The following is a 14,449-nucleotide window of genomic DNA, read 5'->3' on the forward strand; positions in this document are numbered from 1 at the left end:
TTATCAGGTGGAAATACAAGCTTTGACTTAACTTGTAATTTAACTTATGGTTACTGAACTATTTGAAAGGAATGTGTGCACTGTTGTTTAAGAGTTCACCTGATCTATTTTAAGACAACCAGCCCGTAAGCCTGAAGTATTGGGTCATAATTCTCCCGCCGAATGTATTTTTAGTCGATATAGCTCTGTTTGCATGACCAGGTCGATATATATATGAGGTCGGCTCAGACTGATTTGTCTGTCAATGCTTGTTAACTTGTTTCCATTGTCCAATACATTCTGCGCACAGGACATTAAGAAGGACGCAACGGAATCGACAGCTCCGGGCTCAAGGACGCGTCCTGCCGGTGTAACCGATACCAGCCTCCGGTGAGGGAGGGATGAGAGCTAATTCCCGTGGGATGGTCACGTGTCCGTGGGGAGTAGTTGTGTGTGGAGCCTGTGGAATAGGAGGCGTAGCGTCAAGCGCGTCTTTCAGACTTGATTGTTACAGTAAGAAAGCTATCAACACAGAGCCGACTGTATTCGCGCTGTTTACTGCTTTGCTCGGAGCGAATGAAAATGCACGCGAGGACTGAAGATCTGGAGATCGATTTCCATAAACTTCTGCGCGCATCTCAATCGCAACAAACACACACAGCGGACTGCGCGTGACATCAACGCTACTGTTTACTATTGAAACGAGATCCGCGAAATACACAGACTGTCACTGCAAATCAAGGCAAGTACACGGATTGATATATTTTTATAAGTTATAGAAACAACTAAAACCTATACAGATCGTTAGTAGTAGTTATGATTCCACCAAAACATGAAGATAAACAATTATTTATTCAAACGTTTTCTCTTAATATAACATTATATGTACATAATAGAAAGCTGTTTTGGTTTTTGTTGCTATAGCCTAGTCTCTCTCTCTCTCTCTCTCTCTCTCTCTCTCTCTCTCTCTCTCTCTCTCTCTCTCTATATATATATATATATATATATATATATATATATATTAGTCTTTACATCCTTATCGTGTGTTTTCTATTGCAAATTGAAAATACAGCAAGTACGGCAGGTACATGTGACCTCTCCAGTGATGAAAGCTTCTGGAAAACGAGCAAGAACATTATTTTATTTCTTCTATGCAGCTGAGGATATGATGGGTGGCTGAAGCTTTAATGCTCTGAATGCCAAAAAGAACTAAATAATAATAAAGTGGCCCATATGACTTCCAAGTCTTCAAACGAGGAACTTTAAATTCGTTATTCATCTATAATTTTCCATCAGTGAGTCTTTAAGCACTTCCACCAGATTAGTGTGCTGAACCCAAGAACAGTTGTAATGAAAAAAAAAAAATTGTAATTCACTTTACCCTGCATTACTAATCTAGTCCACTGAATGAGTGAATACAAACTATTTATCAAATTTTAACACTGCATGCACCGGATGCTACACTAATACACTGAATGTTAGCTTGCAAAAGAGTGGCCAGTCCTGTTATCATTTTTCTTTTGCATTTGACAGTAAATGTAAATGATGACAGGATTTCAATTTTTGGGTCAACTGTTGCTTCATATCATGTACAGCTCCAGTGCATTGCATGTTTGTCAGTATATTAAACAAAATTGATACCTCTGTTCCCATGAAAAAAAAATGAAAGAATCTGTATGGTGGTGTGACTGCCCTTAGCGACGAGGAAGCTTATCTCCTCCATGTTGAAAACGTCTGTTTTTCATTCAGCGTGGTTCATGTGGGGTATTTTGTTGGTAGCCAGTTGATTTTCCTATTGCATCTGAATACACAGACTAATTTAGGGTTACAATGGTTTGTTGTGCACTGTGAGTTATTTTGGTGGCATTTCTTCTTAAAAGTACTATCATCCCCATAGTAACACTGAGCTTATTGTATATCCGCAGGGGACCGACACCTGTGTCACCGGCTGCGCTGTCAGCACTGATATGACATTCGTGTGGTTAGATGCATTTCAGGAATAATGGTTTACAGTGCAGCTTTTCAGTTGCACCACTTGGAACCAGTCTTTAAATCTTGTTTAGAAAGAACAGGACTAGTTTGTGATGATTATAATTAGAACTGTTCATAGGATCATTTGTTTTTAAGGAAGTGGGAGGTACAGTATCTTGTTGGCATTCTGTCTAGCCTTAAGATGCGGTTAAAAAGTGCCCAGATCTGCAGTGAAAAGGACTCCTTCAGTGTTGTTTCAGCCTTTCTTTTGTTTATGCCGAGTAGCCCCAACTTCCTGCCAATATTGTAGGGCATTCTTAAACTAGCAATGAACATCCAATTTAGACCACCCTAGTGTTACGTGACACATGACAAAATCCGTTACCATGAATAACAGCTTCACTATCCAAAAGCCTGCTTGTATTTATGGAAAATCAACTCTGATGCCATCTTCTAATAGCCTTCTTTCCTTCTCTACTACTGTAGCTCCAAAGGGAAGAAAAGTTTCTTGATATTAAAAAGCACAGAAGGTAATTTTCCATGGCTGACCTGCTGTGCCAAATGTATTTCTTGAGGCTATGTGCTATTCTTATCTCGGGCAAGGCAGCCTGAGAAAGGTTGCTGAAGAGCTTGAGGATATATCTACTGAAAATATTGAGATATGATTCCATGATGCTAGGAACCTGGTGGAGATTAGGAAGGGGGTCTGTTAATGTTGTTAGCTTCTCGTCAGGGGTTTAATAGTCCTGCATTCATACCGGCACTTATGTAAATGTAGCCTTAAGGTTGATTAAACATTTTTTTTAAGTATTTCTGTAGTTTACTGTGTCAGTGAAGCTTAATCGCTTGGAGATTTGACAGTAAGGCCTGCTGTGATGATGGTGGCAGTAACAGCTTTGCACATTTTCCATCTATCTTTTGCTGTGTCCTTATTTTTCGCTGCATGACTTTTTTAGTCAGTCCAGCATTTGATCTCACATTGATTTACTGTTCATATTGTGGTTTTCTGTTGTGCTTAATGTGCTGATTTAAACTCTCCTTCTGTTTTCACCCTGCATATTGAGCTCTCACTGAATGATGACACAATGGAGCTGACTGAATGGCATGCCACGTTATAATGCACACAGCTTTTTCTAGGAGAGCCTTCAAATAATGCAGCCCTGTTGAAATGGGTATGACTAATTATGTTTTGAGCCAGAGTCAAGATGAGGTGACGTTGTGCTTCTGAGAGCAGTTCATCACAAATACCCAGTGTTGGCCAAGCTCCATACTGAGTTTAGGAGATGAAGCCTCTAATGGCAAATAAACTTATTCTGATTGTGACTTCCATTGCACTTTTTAGTGGATTCAGGAGTATCTGTTATCAAATGCCATTTAATAGATTTGTAGGGTCTTATGGTTCTATTTTAGGAAAAAATGAATTAAAGCTACTGTAAAAATGTAATTTAGAACCTGATAGGATTTTATAGCTTGGTTCCTGTGGCTCAGTGATAGAGCATTGCATTAACAATTCAAAAGGTTGTGGGTTCAATTCCCAGGGAACACACATAATGGTAAAAAATGTAATAAAATATAAATGTATAGCCTGAATGCCCTGTAAATCGCTAATTCTGCTAAATGCATAAATGTTAATGTCCCACTTGAACAACTTTTTAAATTCAAGGGGGAAAAAATAAACATTTTATTTCCTAGATTCTTAGAAAAGAGCTTTATGGAACCTAAAACAAAACAAAAATATCCAAAGAGTTTATATCAAAAGAATGTGAATCCCCAAACCAGCATATAACCAACTTGTGGTTGAGCTGCTGAATGCTGTAGGTGTTGCAAAGAACACGTGACCCTGGACCACAAAACCAGTCTTAAGTGTAATTTTTTTTTTTAAATTGAGATTTATACATCATCTGAAAGCTTAATAAATAAGCTTTCCATTGATGTATGGTTTATGGTTTACCAGACAATATTTGTCTGAGATACAACTATTTGAAAGTCTGGAATCTGAGGGTGCAAAAAAATCACCCTTAAAGTTTTCCAAATGAATGCTTAGCAATCCATATTACTAATCAAAATCAATTAAGTTTTGATATATTTACAGTAGGAAATTTTAATATTTTAAGAAAAGTGTCATATTGTCATTAGCTAAGAAGAGAAGTGTCATTTTGATGGCATTTATCAATACTTGTACCTCATAAAAGTGTCATCCTGTTTGGCTTCATACAATTTCCCTTTCCATTTGAGACACAGGACATCATACATTTCAATTGTTCAGTTTTCATTATGGTGGCAGTTTATCTCATTTTAAAGGATGTAGCACAGTGACAGCTGTTATTCAAGACACTTACAAGATTGTCTTTTTTCTCCTGCTGAAATAATTAACGCCGCTCTAAGCTCATTAGCTACAATGCACATTAGAGTCACTGAGATGGATGTTGAGACATTCACCAAACCAGAAAGAGTCTCATGTCTTTCAGCCTCAAAACCTAATGTCTGCTCAGCACACTCGAAAAACATGTTCATGAATCCCTGATGGTTGCTGTGGGAAAAAAATGACACGACAAGGTCATGAGACGACCTCAACAAATTCCTTCAAGGACTAGTCATAGCTTTTTCTGTCGTAAAATTTTTAAGTCAGTCACTGGCTATCCTTAGTTCATTTAAACAACTACTTAACCAGAGGCTTTCAGAAGGTTTTAATTTGTTTGTCTTTTAGGCTACTGTATGTCGGACGCACCTTTCCCTCCATTTAAAACAAACAGACAGTGTTTAACTTCATAGAATGTTTGGCATCAGTTTGAACAAGACAGATAGTCTTTCTTAAGTGTTTTACTCAAGGTCAAAGATATCACCTTCGGCTGATGGCGTAGCAAAGATATAGAATCTTGTAATCATCTTTGAGAATTTAAACACAACACTGTTCTAGTTTTGTTTGTTGGAAGCTGTATAATGCCAATCAGTGAGGTGGGGATGTCTAGACTCAAAGGGGTGCCATGTGTTTGTGTAATGACCAAAATAGTGGACCTAAAGAGACAGCAGACAAACCTTAAGAATCCCTTGGCCAGCCAACACCATTTAATGCAGAGTTCTCTTGTGTCCATTAGATGCCATTGAGGCCAGACTTCCATTGTTGTATTTTGTCACAAGATTTCTTTCTAAACAAGCGCCTACAGAATCTCTGTGTTTATCTGAAATACAGTAGTGTGAGTGTAAGGAAATGACTATTTGGCTATTTTTTACATTCACGGGATTCAATAAAAGTCAATAAAAAAATTGCGATGATGAAACTAACTTTGAATGATAATGTATATATTCTTTTATATAATGTAATTTCATTAAAGTTCTAAATTTACAGGTTTGGTGGAAAATTACGCATACAGCGCAGAACTTATGGTTTTTTTTTTCTTTCTCAATGTTTTTACACGTAATTTTTAACAAACCTATGTTGACTAGCTATAGAAAGATACTCTAAATTAGCAGCAACAAATAACTTTGAACCTTGCATTGATCTCAATGTGAAAAAGTTGACCAATTTACCTGAATTTACATAGTTTTTCTTGCTTATATCCTGCTATTAAAGATAATTTTGTATGCTGCTTGAAGCTAATATATAGCTTTATAACTAGTGTGTATTTTTAAGCTATGTCAGTTGATGTGTCATATTTTTTGCTAGACTTCTACCTGTTGTTTAAATGCATTAAGTTTATGTGAGCAAAACCAATAGGTTTCTGATATACTGAGTTCTAACAAGCAAGGGCCTCTTTCTGCTCATGCATATTAGATCATTCCGTTCTATTAAAGTACTGTAGCGATTTACATTTTTCTTATTTTGGTTCAGACTGCTGCTTGCACAAATATTAATTACATGGATGGAGGGTAGAGCAATTTATCATAAATACATTTCAGGAGATGTCAGGTCACCATTTTCATTACAGATTTGCATTCGGAAGAAAACATCCATAAGTTATATTTGCTACAGTCAGATCAGAGCAGTGTTACAAATTGAAAGCCTTGTTCAGAGAGAGAAAGAGAGAGAGAGAGAGAGAAAGATTAATTACTTTGATGCATCATCACAAATCTCTTCCTGTTTTTTTGGACCCTCTCTTCTAACTTTTCCACCCTAAAAATGAACAGGAAATGGACTATGTGTCCAGATTTCAGTTTGTGGGAAATGTTGAGGAGCATGCAAATGCATGTAATTCAATGCCAATGCAGCAATTAAAACCTACAAAGTTACTAGTTCCCTGACTTCCATGTCATCTAAATTCACGAATTTCTTCTTCCCACTGCATTACTAGATTGTAATTAAGTGATTTTCAAGCAGTCACACAGCAACATGAACTAGCGACAGTGAAAGACACCATTAAGAGTGACTTGTGTAGTGTCAGATTTTCCTGAGTGTCTCTGTGTGAACCCTGCAGTTTTGTCTTGTCTGTTTTAATTGCTGTCCTGCTCGGGCTGAAGGCCACAGCGTGTGGATCGTTGCACTCTTGCGCTCGCCATGTGTAGGCGTCTCTCGCTCTGCCTTAAGGAGCAAATAAAGCCTCACATTGTTGCCACCCAGTCAGCCTGCTGGATTCCAGAGCTTGGGAGAGGAAATCTATCCACAACACTAACAAAAGCAAACTTGCATACCTCTGAATGAATCAGCCAGGCATGCTAGGAAAGTTTGTACCCATCTTGCCCATCTTAAATGAAACATGATAACCCTTGATAATCTTGGATCCATCTACAACATTCCATTCTTATGTATGGGAAATGGTATTTCCAAACATGGTGGCTGCTGTCCAGTGCTTTCAGCTCCCACTGAGACTGTAATATAAAGACATTTGTGTATCTATAACTGAAGAAGTTTTGTTCATTAGCTTTGGAGAGTCTTAATTCATTTTAGTGAATTAATTTGTCCGGCTGGTTTATTTAAAGGGATAGTTCAGCTCAAAATTAAAATTGTGTCATTAATTACTGACCCTCAAGTTGTACCAAACCTGAAAGATCTTTGTTCATCTTCAAAACACAAATTAAGATCATTTGGATGAAATCTGAGTTTTCTGATCCTCCATAGACAGCAATGGAAGAACCACGTTCAAGGTTCAGAAACACAGTAAGAACATTGTTCAAATAGCCCATGTGACATCAGTGGTTCAACCGTAATTTTATGAAAATACATGAAATTCCTCTGCTTGTAAACAAGGCACAACCTGGTGTTTTCTTTATTGTTTTGAGTTTTATTGCAATAATTATAATTATATTTAAAATATGCTTTGACATGAATATTTTTTAATCAGTACATTTTAGTACTGATTTTAGTTTATACTGCTGTTTATTATACAGTAATACTTTTAAAATAACAATTTCTTGACAATTAAAAGTATCACTGGCATAATGCTGACTATGGATCCACATGAGAAAGTGGAACCACATGAGAAGGAACTGTCAGGTGATTAAATTCCTTGCACAAATGAGGACAATGAGGAATACCAAATTATGGTTTTAAGTGTGAAAATATAGCAAATGAATCAGAGAAATTGAAAAACAATGGATTATAATGATTATGAAATCATCCCCCCTTTATACATTTAGCTTTCATTTTGAAAAGAGCAGGAGAAATACCAAACAAGTGTCCCAGAGCCGGCAAAAGCTATGAAAAGAGTGAGTGTTGCATTTCACACAGTAAGATGCTGTGTGTATAAGTGAAAGCATGGTTGTTTTCCAGACCGGAGCTACCTACTGTAGCCAAAGCATAATAAACTCATTAAAGCGTTTCCAAGGCCCATATTTACAAAATATAGATTTCTAGGAATCCATACTCTAGTTTCATGAGGCCAAGTCAATCATTTTGTACCTAAAAGGTTATGGCGTTGTTAAGGGAGGAGAACAGTGAGAAATGCACTGAATTTATTCAAAGGTGTACTCACTTCTGCAATGCTTCATTTAAACAAAATTGGCTAATTTACCTATTTTATGGAAATAAATGACATAATTCTGTTTTAATTAGGTTTATGTTATAATGCATTTAAATTTTGCCATCTCTCCATGAATTGTATTAGTGATCATTGAGGAAAAAAAAAATATAAAATATATAAATATATGAAATATATATTTGTTCAGAAGGGATGTATATTCACTTATGCTGAGTGCTGTATGTGATAAACATTTTAATAATGCATCTCTTCAAATATAAAACTGTGATCACAATATAGTGGTTTGTTATTTAAGTTGTCTTCCCACAGATTCACTGGCAGGACATGTTTGAAAAGCCCACAACCTGCAATTAACAGGCAGAGAGGCAGAGCACACAGAGACCCTCTCTTCTAATTGGCAAGCATATTGTTCTTGAGCAGCCTGAGATCACGAAGACTTTGCTTAGGTAGAAAAGAACATCAAGGATGGCAGTGTCACTTCCTCCTGCTATAATGAATTCAGAAAGCAGTAATGACAGCTTTAGTTTCTCTTTCTGGGTCATCAGCCACAGCTGGTGGGCACAGCCTCTGTCATCTGACACAACATTGCTTTAGTTTTTCATCCATTATAACCTTGCACTTGATTTTAGCACTAGTGTCTGATCTGCATGCACATTGCCCTTTTGTCATTTTTGTAGTGGTTTTTATCTGGTCTTTGTGAGGCTATATTGCCTTGTGTGGAATTTGAAATGACATTTTAATGCATTTTCTGTGCACGACACCTTTTTCTTTCTTTCCTTTTCCCTCCTCCTAAAGAGGCTTTTGTGTTGTTAAAGTGCACTTCTTGAACTATAAATAATCTTCTGGTTGTTTTGGAGTGATAAAATAAGACATTTGTGATGTCTTGTGAACCCAGTTTAAATATTACTCTGGTTTGTATGTGTACAAGTGCAGTAGTGTCACAGTAGACTGTGTAAATAGATTTAACGCTTTTAAATTGACTAACCTCAAATATAAAAACAGTCATGCCCGGTGGCAAGCAAAACTATAGTAGCTTTAATGTAACAACTAATGACTTTATTAAATGCATTTTGACATCAATCAACAAATGCATCATCATGGATCAATAGTTCATGTTTATTAGATTATGATTGCATTAAGAATGATTCAAAATATTAACCATCTGCATTATTTCAGGCAATCTATCACCTCACAGTTTGTTAAAAATACACGCCGGACATGTATACACAACACATGGGAGCCTCAAGGAACACACTGAGTGTTTGCCAGAGGGCCTGGGGGGAGTCTGAACAAGAAGCTGAAGTGTGTACGACTGCTTGAGGTAAAGGGATAGCCTAGTGACAGGTGGCTGTCCCTCAGTTGAACCACACAGTTCAGTAGCAGTGCTGAGAAACCCCCCTCCACCTCATCTCCCTCTGATCTTCAGAGCTCAGTTTCCACCTCCACCCTGTGGCCAAGCCTGAACCTACGCCAGAGTTAATCTCACGGGATGGGGCTATTGAATTCTACCGCGATACAGAATAGCACCTGAGGCACCTACTGTGAGAGCAGCATTGCTGAGAAAATGAAGCGATAATGGCCCAAGTGCCAGTTTGTCCTCCAAACTGTTTTTATTTGGTGGTAAATGGTCTTCCACTGCAATTTTATGCTCATTAAATAGCATCAGTTTTATCAAGTATATTCAGAGCAGTGGAGATATGATTTTCAGAGTGAAAAAAAAAAGGATTTCTGGATAAGTGTTGTTTGCAGGCGATATTAACTTTCTAATTTGTAGAATAAAGGCTTTAGGGTAGCTTTATTTTACTTGTACAGACCGGGTCAGGTGATTAGGTGGTTTTAGTGTGAATATTTTGAAAATCGTCCCCATTTAGGGAATGCTGTTAGACAGATGGAGAGTAACAATTCACAATGAATTGTAGGGTGGAGAAATGTCTCACTTCATGAGCTCCCTTATTAGAAGGCATTTTCTCACAGCTGGAATGCATAAAGACTATTTAGATGTTTATGATCTCCTAGTGTCATGCAGAGGTTTCATCTTCATCAGAGTGAAGATTTAGTGTTTATTTTCTTATGTAAATATTACTACAAAACTAGATTTACGCTCACTCGTAACTGAAACAGGCTGTTAATGCAAGCATGAATGGTGCCATATAGCAAAGCCATAGCAACAGTATGAATACAAATATTGGACAATTGACCATAAAAATGTTAATGACCAATCGTCTTCTCAGAAAAGCTTTTGCACTTTTTGCTTTACAAGAAAAATACAGTAAAACAGTGGGTTATAATTAAGACAGACAGACAGACAGACAGACAGACAGATAGATAGATAGACAGATAGACAGATAGATAGATGAAGTTCAGTTATCTAATTACACACTTGCTCCAAAGGAACTGTGCATGTAATGACAATAATGCAAGTAATTCTGGGTCTGTAAATGTCTATTAAATGAAAATTAACTGCTCTAGAATTAAACAAGTATGCACAAGTATGCCCACATGCATTATGAGCCACTCAGATGCACTAGATGGCAGTGTGGATGCACACTCCAGCACCCACACTTACATCACTGTACTGAGAAAGCTTACACAAACCAGCATAAAAAAGCTATATGTCACTGATTTTGTATTAAAGAGATCGCTGTCCTGGCTGTAGACCAACAGTTTATCAAAAGAGCCTAATGAAATAAACCACAGCTGCATCAAGAAAGATGTTTTTGGTCATGACGTAACTCCTTCATAGAATAATTAGTCCCAGTCCTCCAATTTGATTGGCCAAACTGTTCCAATAGCATTGATATATGCAGTCCAACTGCACAATGTTTATGCTCACAAAACTCAGCTAATCAATCCATATAATGTGTGATTTATTCACTCACAGAACTTGTCTAAGTTAAGAACATGATGTGTCTCTGGCAGCTCTTGGCAGCTTCATCATTTGAGTTCTCCTGAGATACTTTTGATCCTTTTAAGCAGATTTTGCCTGAGACAAACTGCCTCAGAAACAGGGTTTTTACACGTTCCAGCTCATCTTTATTGAAGGGATTATTGTTCTCAGGACAGATGCATTTACCCTCTCCTCTCTGAGTGATCCAATTAATAAGATCAAGAGGAACCGCTCCTGTGAGGCGTATTTGACTCGACCGCTGCTTTATATCTTGGTAGTGACTCAGATATCACCAACTGTTTCTTTTTGGATTGTTTTATGTTTTTTGACAGCTTTTATAGAACTGAAATTCGACAGTTAGACATCAAATTTTGTAATTTATTATCACGTAATTGTCTCCAAGAATTGTGTTTTAAAGCTCAACAATGGATTTATCATGCTTTGCATGGCACTGCCTTGCATCTCTTTAACCTGTTACCATTTTTTTTAAGTCTAATCCAGATAGCTACTCTCTAAATTACATTTAAGCCATTGGTAATTCATTTTCAGTTCAGTATTCATATATTGTGTAATGCATGGGTCAGTGTCTTCTCGGGTACTAGGTACTTCTCGGACCTGAATACAGACTGTTAGCTTTATTTAGGCTGAAATTTCAGCATGGTTTTACTTAGTTATTTTCTCTGGTACTGCTTATACTTAATTATGGATGAAATTCTAATATTATGCTATTGTTAAAAGGAAATCCTGCATAGAATTGTATATGTGGATGATGAATAGATAAAGGTATCATGTAATTATGAAATTATGGCTCTTGATTTGTGAGTAACACGTCTCAACATTATGGTGCAGATTTGTAATTAGAATATTTTTAACAAAAGGGGGTTATACGTTGCAAAACAGCCTGGTTTTGTGCAATGCTATGGATTACATAAAAGACACTTCAGCCATTATGAGTAGCCACAGAACATTGCATTTTTTTCTTCTGTTATTTGGTTCACTGCAACCGGTGAGATCCAGATTTCAACAGAATTACATTTTCCAAAGCAATTGCATGCAAATTGAATTTACTGCTCTCCATTTTCACTGACCTTTCTCTCCTCGTGGAGCCATAAAGGTGGTGTATATGGGAAAAAGAGGTGTTTTTAGTTTTATTTAGTGTGTGGTGGGAGCTAGGCCTGGACGAAATGAGGGAGAGATGGCTACAGTCTCACACTGGGAGCCATTCATTCTGCTCAAACTTTTCTTTGCTTGTTCACAAGCTCCAACAAAGATGTTCTCTATGACTCAGAGTCTTCTAACGGGGTGGGAAAACACCCAGTATTTTGCAGTATGCTCTGACTTCATACTGCACAAAGAAGATATTATTTTGTGCTCTTTTGAGGGCCCCCAAAAGCGGAGCGGAGCTAACTGATAGATGTTCACCCGCTAGCTTTTGTCTTCTGTTTGGTGACAGAACATGAGCCGTATGCCATCGGGAGTCTCGCATCTCCGTTTACAGCTGTATTGTGTCTTTCACCTGAAAGACAGACCACAGACACTGAAGCAGACGGGTATCCATCTGATGCCACAGAGCGTTTATATTTGAGCAGGTGGTCTGCGTTTAATCATAGGGAGAACCACAAAACACCCATCATCCGCCACAGAGCCAAGGTCTTCAAAGAATTACATAATACAATTCTATTTATGGCGTATTGTGTGGGAACATGATGATACTGCTTTGAAAGGCATTGTTAATATACAGTATGGTTTCCAAAACTGTAGCATAACTCTTATGTAGTTTTGGGATGAGACAAGGAAAAAAGTAACTTTTTCAAACAGTGGGACTCAATCTTATCATGTGGTGAACACCCACTATGAAAACAAAAAAGAAAACTTTCTGATGCCACTGAAGCAATCCACATTTCCTGCTGGCACATCTGTAAATCCAGTTGATATGCATATACTGTTGTCATTTTGAATCTTTCTGTTTTTTGTTTTTTTTGTGTTTGTTGCTTTGGGCTTGTTTGTAACTGTAATATGGCAGAGATAAATGTTGGTTATAAAGATGAAGTGTATAATTTTGAGCCGCTAGTGTTACTGAATGAAAATAATGACTGTTTTGAAACAGGTCTCTGGTTTCTGGAACACTCCCCCTTTCTCCAATTGGTCAGACTGACAGATGGCCACGCCTCCAAACTTGTGCCATAGAGTGCATCAGTTGCCACCCTTTTTCAGCAATTTTTCCAAAAGGGGTTTTTCGTTCTTAAAGATATGCAAGCCATGAACCAAACCAACCAGCTGTGAGGTGAATCATAACATTACAATCTTTTGATTTTGAAGCAAAAAATAATTTACAAATCTGACAAAAAAGACACGAGTACAAGCCGGTTTTAGTAAAATAGAGAGCAACAATTCCATGATGACAGTTCTCTGATTGGTGGCTATTCTCTGCAGAATCATGGATAATGTAGTTTTTCACTAGCAAATTCTGCTGTTAAACATGATTATTAACAAATGATCGCTTGTTGATTGAGCACCACATTAAGTTATTCTTAAATATTAATGTGTTGATATAATACAATATGGTAAAAATGCTGAGAGTATAAAATTCTATGTAGAAGTGACTGTGGCGTACCGTAAGTAGGTTATCGCTAGATTAGCAGGATGATCATTTAGCTTGTTACCTGACAACACAAACAATACTTTACATAATTTTTTTAATAATATATTTTATCCTTATAACAGTACGATTATTTAGCTGTTTTCTCAATGAAACTTAACCTGTCACAAAATGTGAAGTCTCATTATGATTTTGTTACTCATATTTTTGTTTTGTTTTGAAAAAAAATGGTTACACTTTATTTTAAGGTGTCCTTGTTACAGTCTAATTATACATATAAGTACTGAGTAATACTAATTAACTACATGTACTTACTATATATTTAGGGTTAGGATTTGGGTTTGATTTAGGGTTACTTGCAGGTAATTATACATAATTAATTGTTATTATAATAGCAAGTACATGCAACGTGTAAAAAGACACCTTAAAAAAGCGTTACAGAAAAAGAGAAACTAGTTTGTGTGTGTGTGTGTGTGTGTGTGTGTGTATTCAGGGAGTGTTATGATTAATATAAATTATATTCAGTGTCTCTGATTTAATGCTGCGGCTCACCTGGGATGTTAAAGGCAATAATTGTGTCTTTATCTGCTGTCAGAGGATAGACTCAATGAAGAGGTCTATACTAACATTTTATTTGTATTAATGAATTACTTAATAGACATATCAAAGGCATCCGTGGCCCCCCCAGAGCTCAGTCTGATCATGAAATATTCACGTCCTGAATAATTTAGCTCTTGCTGTCAATGTTTGTGTTAACAGAGACCTCCACCAGACAGAGCATAACTGGCAGAGTAGAGTTCTTGTACTGTATGTGTGGAGCTACACAAGATTCATGAATAAAAACTATTGTTCATCGATTTTGGAATGGTTGCATCTGTATTGCAAAAAAATATTATATATATAATTTAAGCATTTCAAAAAGAACAGGGCAATTTAGTGTTTTTAATCTTTTCAACAAATAATAAACACATGCATACTGTACAGCTTCACAGCATTTCTGTTTTACCATCATTCTCATCAAATAAATACATCCTTGGTGAGCATAAGATACTCCTTCAACAACATTTGCAAATCTTACATCCAAATTATTTACAGTAATAT

At 36.9% G+C, this 14,449-nt stretch overlaps 1 protein-coding gene across 2 annotated transcripts in view; it reads left to right on the top strand.

Moving 5' to 3' along the window:
• The first annotated feature begins 338 nt into the window (after positions 1-338).
• LOC113057713 (probable E3 ubiquitin-protein ligase MID2) overlaps positions 339-14,449 on the top strand; it is a 150,570-nt gene continuing 136,459 nt past the window's right edge. Inside the window, exon 1 of one of the 2 annotated variants that reach the window (XM_026225208.1) lies at positions 339-721. The gene's annotated coding sequence lies outside the window, so the exon portion shown is untranslated. The remainder of the gene's footprint in view (positions 722-14,449) is intronic. The other variant, XM_026225210.1, reaches the window with a different exon arrangement.

This window comes from Carassius auratus, chromosome 39 (assembly GCF_003368295.1).
Source record: "Carassius auratus strain Wakin chromosome 39, ASM336829v1, whole genome shotgun sequence".
Lineage (NCBI taxonomy): Eukaryota > Metazoa > Chordata > Actinopteri > Cypriniformes > Cyprinidae > Carassius > Carassius auratus.